This window comes from Lactuca serriola, chromosome 3 (genome assembly GCF_051521515.1).
Source record: "Lactuca serriola cultivar US96UC23 chromosome 3, Lser_US96UC23_V15, whole genome shotgun sequence".
NCBI lineage: Eukaryota > Viridiplantae > Streptophyta > Magnoliopsida > Asterales > Asteraceae > Lactuca > Lactuca serriola.
Genome location: NC_136410.1, coordinates 10,298,627 through 10,304,626, shown reverse-complemented (window position 1 = coordinate 10,304,626; position 6,000 = coordinate 10,298,627). Strand labels below are relative to the sequence as shown.

The following is a 6,000-nucleotide window of genomic DNA, read 5'->3' as shown; positions in this document are numbered from 1 at the left end:
CAATGGTGGTTTTGACCAGAGATAGATAGAGAGAGAGAGAGGCTAACGACTGATGAGCGGCTAGATTATGGTTTCAAATTGATGAGTTGCTGTCTCTCGATGATAACGAATGAATAAGAGGCACAAAGGGTTGTTTCGGAAAATCACTTAAGTATTTTAGGCGGGATAAATTGCTAGGGGCGGGCTAATAAAATGTCATGTGACAAATTTGCTCTTATTTATTAGAATAGGGGATAATTCAAAATAGTCAATATATTATATCAATTTAGTATATAAATTAGACAAAACTGTACAAATGGTCCCTGTGGTTTGTCAAAAATTGTCACTTTGGTCCAAAAAAGTTTGGACTAGCACCAGAGGTCCAAAGTTTTCATTTTGTTGCTTGTTTGGTCCAATCTATTATGATTTTTTCAAAATGACGGATTTGCCCATGTTAATATGATTTTTTCTTTTTTTCTTAATTGTTTTTCTGATTTTCAGATTAAAAAGAATTAAATTAAAATTAAATCTCTCTCTCTCTCTCTCTCCCCTCCCTCTCTCTCTCTCTCTCTCTCTCTCTCTCTCTCTCTCTCTCTTTCTCTCTCTCTCTCTCTCTCTCTCTCTCTCTCTCTCTTTCTCTCTCTCCTCTCTCTTCGATCTTCCTTCTCGTCACTCCTTTTTTCTTCGACTCCCAAATACAAACTGAACCACCGATTCCTATATCAGTCACAAACCGACGGCCGGACACCTTGGCTCCGTTCAACCCTGCGGTCTGGAAATCAGACTGTCACTGTGCCCCGACACATGATTCTCCGGCTATGTGCTGTTTTGATTCGGAACCAGCCCTACAACTTGAACGGATCTTCACCTACTATGCTGGGTACTAGGTTCACCAACTATCTACAGCTAACTGTATACTCCGGCTATGTGCTGCTGTAGAAGATTGAGTTGATTTATAGAGCCAATTAATGGAGGAATTGGACTGAAGACTAAGCTAGACATAAGGTCGAGCACCTAGAGTGCACCCGTCTTCTTCCTCATGAACATCATCATCTTCTTCCTCTCTTCATATTCCAACCAGCACCACCACCCATCTCCGTCTCCGTCTCCGTCGATAGCTGGGTGCTTTAGAACCCTAGATTTAAGATAAAATTGATTTTGATTTTATAAAATCGAGAGAGAGAAAGAGAGAAAGAGAGAGAGAGAGAGAGAGAGAGAGAGAGATGGGAGAGAGAGAGGGAGAGAGGAGAGAGAGAGAGAATTAATTTTAATTTTATTTTTTTTAATCTGAAAATCAGAGAAACAATTAAGAAAAAAAGAAAAAATCATATTCACAGGGGCAAATCCGTCATTTTGAAAAAAAATCATAACAGATTGGACCAAACAAGCAACAAAATGAAAACTTTGGACCTCTGGTGCTAGCCCAAACTTTTTTGGACCAAAGTGGCAATTTTTGACAAACCATAGGGACCATTTGTGCAGTTTTGTGTATAAATTATTATATCAAATTTAATAACAATGTTATTATTATATTTAATATATATATATATATATATATATATATATATATATATATATATATATTTGTAGTGATTTCAATTAGTTAGGTCTTCCTGCGCAACATGCGTTGACATTCGTCTAGTTAATCTATAAAGTTTGTTTGTTGCCAACTTGCCATACTAATGATGTTATTATTAGGAGTGTTCGTTTGGATGGATCGGTTTGATCCGATCCAATTAAGTAAATCCAAACTGATTTCGGTTTTCAAAATATGGATCCGAATTGTCCAAACTAAATTCAAATCCGATCTGATCCAATTCAATTACAATTCGGTTGGATCGGTTTTTATAATTCGGTTTTTTCAAAAGGCGTAACATTTAAAAGCGATATATAACTATAATATTATCCAATTTTTATAGAGAAAGCAAAAACAAATTATTTAGCTGTAATTTATAATTTATAAACAACTACTAAGAAGATATATTATAATTTAATATTAACAGATAAAACATTTTTGAGAGAAAATGCATATTAATTTTTTTATTTGGTGAAACCTTTTGAACTTTTTTGAAAAAATAATTTATAAAACTAATAAATAGTTATAAATATATTAAAAATAAATAAATAATAAATTGTTATTCGGTTTTTTTGGACTATTCGGTTCGTATTTTATAAACTAAAACACGCATGTGTCGATCTTACAGGAGTATCCCCTCTCGTGGGCCTGAGGGCTGGGGGTTTTACAGCGGGACATGCTGCTTTAAAAGCAGTCACAAGCAAAGTCACCAAACATGAGAGATCGTGCATGGAAAATCAACATGTGTTCATACCATTTGCATTTGATACGTTTGGTTTCCTCGCACCGGATGCGATAGAGCTTCTTAAAAGAGTACAATGAATCATGCATAGTAATGTTATATCTCCTAGCACCCCGCTCCCGAGTCGTAGCAAAGAAAAGAAGAGAAGAGAAAAGAAAGTAAGGGAAAAAAAAAAAAAAAAAAAGGAAAAAGAAATTATCATTTGTGCTCCCGAGTTGGAGAGAAATGGAAGGAAAGTTAAACATTTTGTTCTTTCTTTTCAAATCCTCCCAAATTGGGAGGAAAGTTAGGAGGGAAAGTTTTCCTTCCATTTCCTTCCATTTCCTTCCTTTAATGAAACTCGGGAGCACCATTCTCTCTTACTTTCCTCTCATTTCCTCCCATTTACTTTCTTTTCTCTCTTTAATTTAAACTCGGGAGCGGGGTGTAGATCTCCGGATGTAGTCTTTAAAAGAATTAGTTTTACCATTCAAAAAGGCTTAGCGGCACAGCTTGTTGCCCGTTTGCCATTTCACTTATTGTATGATGACAATTGAACTTTTAGTTTAATGGAATTGAATGTGAATTAAAAAAAAAAAATCCAAAATCCGAAATAATAATTTGATTTTGGTAAAATTCAATCCAAAAATCCAAATATGCAAACCAAACTTATTGTCACCTGCGTAATTCGGTTTTATACGAACAGAACAACCTATTATTATTATGATACATTATCTGCTTTCATGAACTCCGATTGTAACAGTTGTGAAACAAGACCCCTGAAATGCCCTTGAAGTACAGTCTCCTATGGCTTCTTGTTCTCCGACTTTGGCCATTTTGAATTGTATCACTAGATTGAGAAAACAACACTTGTGGGTCCGATTCCATCATCATCATCATCATATGAAAAGAAACTGATTTCTTCATTATCTGGTGATAGAGCCGTAGAGGAAACCAAATACGACCATAGTAATATATCTGATACAATTTGGTGAATGTGGTTATAGGTTGTGACGGGGTGAATCAGAAGGATATATCTTATGATTAAAATTCCCCCCATTTTTTGTTTAACATCAAGATTACCACAAAATCTGATGTGAAGTCCAGCTTGTGTGACACTTTTGGTTTCAACAACAAAAGAGCCATAGCTCATCAGAGAAGGGGAGGACGAGAGTTGAGGTCATCAGCCACCGACGAACTCCCTGTACCCTTGTTATCCTCTATTCATCATCTTATCCCAGATCTTTTATTCAGCCGGGTCTCGCCTCATGACCCATTGGAATCAATAAAGAACCCTAATTTTTCGTCATTCACTGTCCACTGTCATAATTTGAGAGTGACCAAGTGAGAGAAAGCGTGATTACGAGTATTACCAGGAGAGAGAGCGTATCAATGTTGCCTCATCTCGCCTACCGCAATTCACTGTCCACTGTCAGTGCTGCTGCCTACCGCCTCCGTTAGTTCCAACTACTTTTCTCTATCTTACTATTTTATATAATTACACAATTCTATTTCATCTATGTTGATATTGATTTTAGGGTCGTATTTATTTTCTGGGGATTTTTAAAGCGGTGTTCGACACTTCATTGAATTTGTGAATTGTATTCACTTAAACTTGATTGGGTACTTCGTTTTTGTGTGCTTAATTACACTGAATGGGTTTGTTTCTTGGCATGAATTGATGGTGTTTGTTACCCACGTACCCAAGAAATAATCCAAGAGTTGTCGAGTGATTGTGAAAAGAGTTGCTTTTACTTTCTTAAAGCTTAAATTAAAAAGCGAATTGTGTCTGTTCAAGCATCAAAAAAGGTGACTAGTGATTTTTTGAGCTCATTTTGATTTCATGAGCTACTAGGATGAATTTCAACATCCAAACATTATATATGCACAGAGTTTCATGTCTAATGTGAGTTATGCATTACAACATGTGTGTGTGTGTGTATGAATCATGGTTTCTCCTGGCCACTTTGGGTGTACGTTTGCTTGACATATTTTGGTGTGTCTTAGATATATTCTTATCAATTTTATCGCAATTAGTGTTTTAATGTATGAATCATGTAGCTGACTCATTATTTGTCAAGATTTTGATTTTGTACAATTGTTTAAAGAGTCAAACGACAATGCACACTCATTGAAGGCTATCATTTTACCAAAATCAAACATTTTTTTTTATTAAATTTGGCCTCATGTGATATCTATCTGTATGGTGCAAGGTTTAACACCAGGTGAGATGAGAAGCTCCTGGAGTTGTATCATGTGAAATTGGGACTAAATGTGGATCCTGTATTTGAGGAACTGCTGTGTACTAAGAAGAAGATGATCCACTTGTGAGAAGCTCCTTTTGGTTTCTTTCTATACTGTATGCAATAGTACACCACATCATATACTATGTGTTTGTTTGTAGGAATAAGCAGTGATGATCATGCAAAACATGTGAGGTGTGATAATTATTATTGCAGCAATCAGTGAGTGGGTGAGTTGTACCATTTAATTTACTTTGATCCATCCAGCAACTGCAACAGTGTAGGGTTGTTTGTACACCTACCTGCAGTCTGCAGAATAACTTACGAATCAATGATCTGTGTGTACTTTTGTTTTTTGTAAGTGAACTATTTTTCATGTTGTATTGTATTGAATTATGAATTTGAAGCATTGTTATCTTTATGGCACGTTTGTTTCTTCCCCGTGTAGATATCATGCATATGAGACTAGTATGGCATCCATCAATCCATCATCCGTATGCATGCAAGCAATTATTTAGTGTGCACCACAATTCACAATTCACAAACATATAGGGGAGAAGCCATTCTGCATATGTCCATGTCATGTGTAATCTGACATGTACCCATGTGCATGTGCCTTTCATGCTCTCAACTCATGCTCTCAGTTGACCTACCATGTTACTTGTTTACCAATATACTTGTTTGGTTACTATTATTATTATTATTATTATTATATTTGTGATTATCTGCACCCAACCCAGGTTCATGTATGGTGGACACAGTGAAAGTAGCTTAAGCTATATTTACATATGAATATAAAGTTGTAAGTTTTTATGTTATGCTCATAATTGGTCTCTTGGTTTAATTATAGAAATTCAAAAAGTTTCTTTTTGGTTGTGATTATTTATTTGATCCCTTACTTGGTTTGGTTTAAAGAAATGTATATATTCGTTTTGAGAATTAAAGTGATACTGATGGGAATGAAGTGAAGGCTGACCTTTTAAGAAGAAATTTAAGATGCTATTATTCTATATAATCAAAGACAAAGACAACTTACCCTTATAATCACATTGCTTTAGATGTTGATAACCCCGATTGATTACTTAATTAATTACAATTATATTATCACATTGCTTTAGATGTTGATAAACCCGATTGATTACTTAATTAATTACAATTACTTGACAAGGCCATTGCAACCACACCTACTTTGAGATGCATATGCATATTACCCAACTTGTTAACAAATGATATGACTACATTAAGTAATGTCCCTATTTTTGTTTATTATTTTTTTCTTTCTGTTAGGTTGAGTTGCAATAGTCTAAGAATCATTTATGTACTACTTGTACATGAAAATATGATTAAAGTACTTCTTTGGTTAAACTTCTCATCTCGTTTGGACCATCAATCAAATGTCGATGTTGCCTTTTTGCAAATTAAAGAGAGTATGTTAAGTGTCTTTATACATACTGAATAAGCGTATAAATTATGAATCTTTT

General features: G+C 35.0%; 1 long non-coding RNA gene across 1 annotated transcript; it reads left to right on the top strand.

The window, feature by feature from the left end:
- Positions 1-2,956: 2,956 nt before the first annotated feature.
- LOC145091452 (uncharacterized) lies at positions 2,957-4,945 on the top strand. Its single transcript, XR_013702183.1, has 2 exons — positions 2,957-3,732; positions 4,490-4,945. It is a non-coding gene; the product is annotated as an uncharacterized LOC145091452 (long non-coding RNA).
- Positions 4,946-6,000: the final 1,055 nt, after the last annotated feature.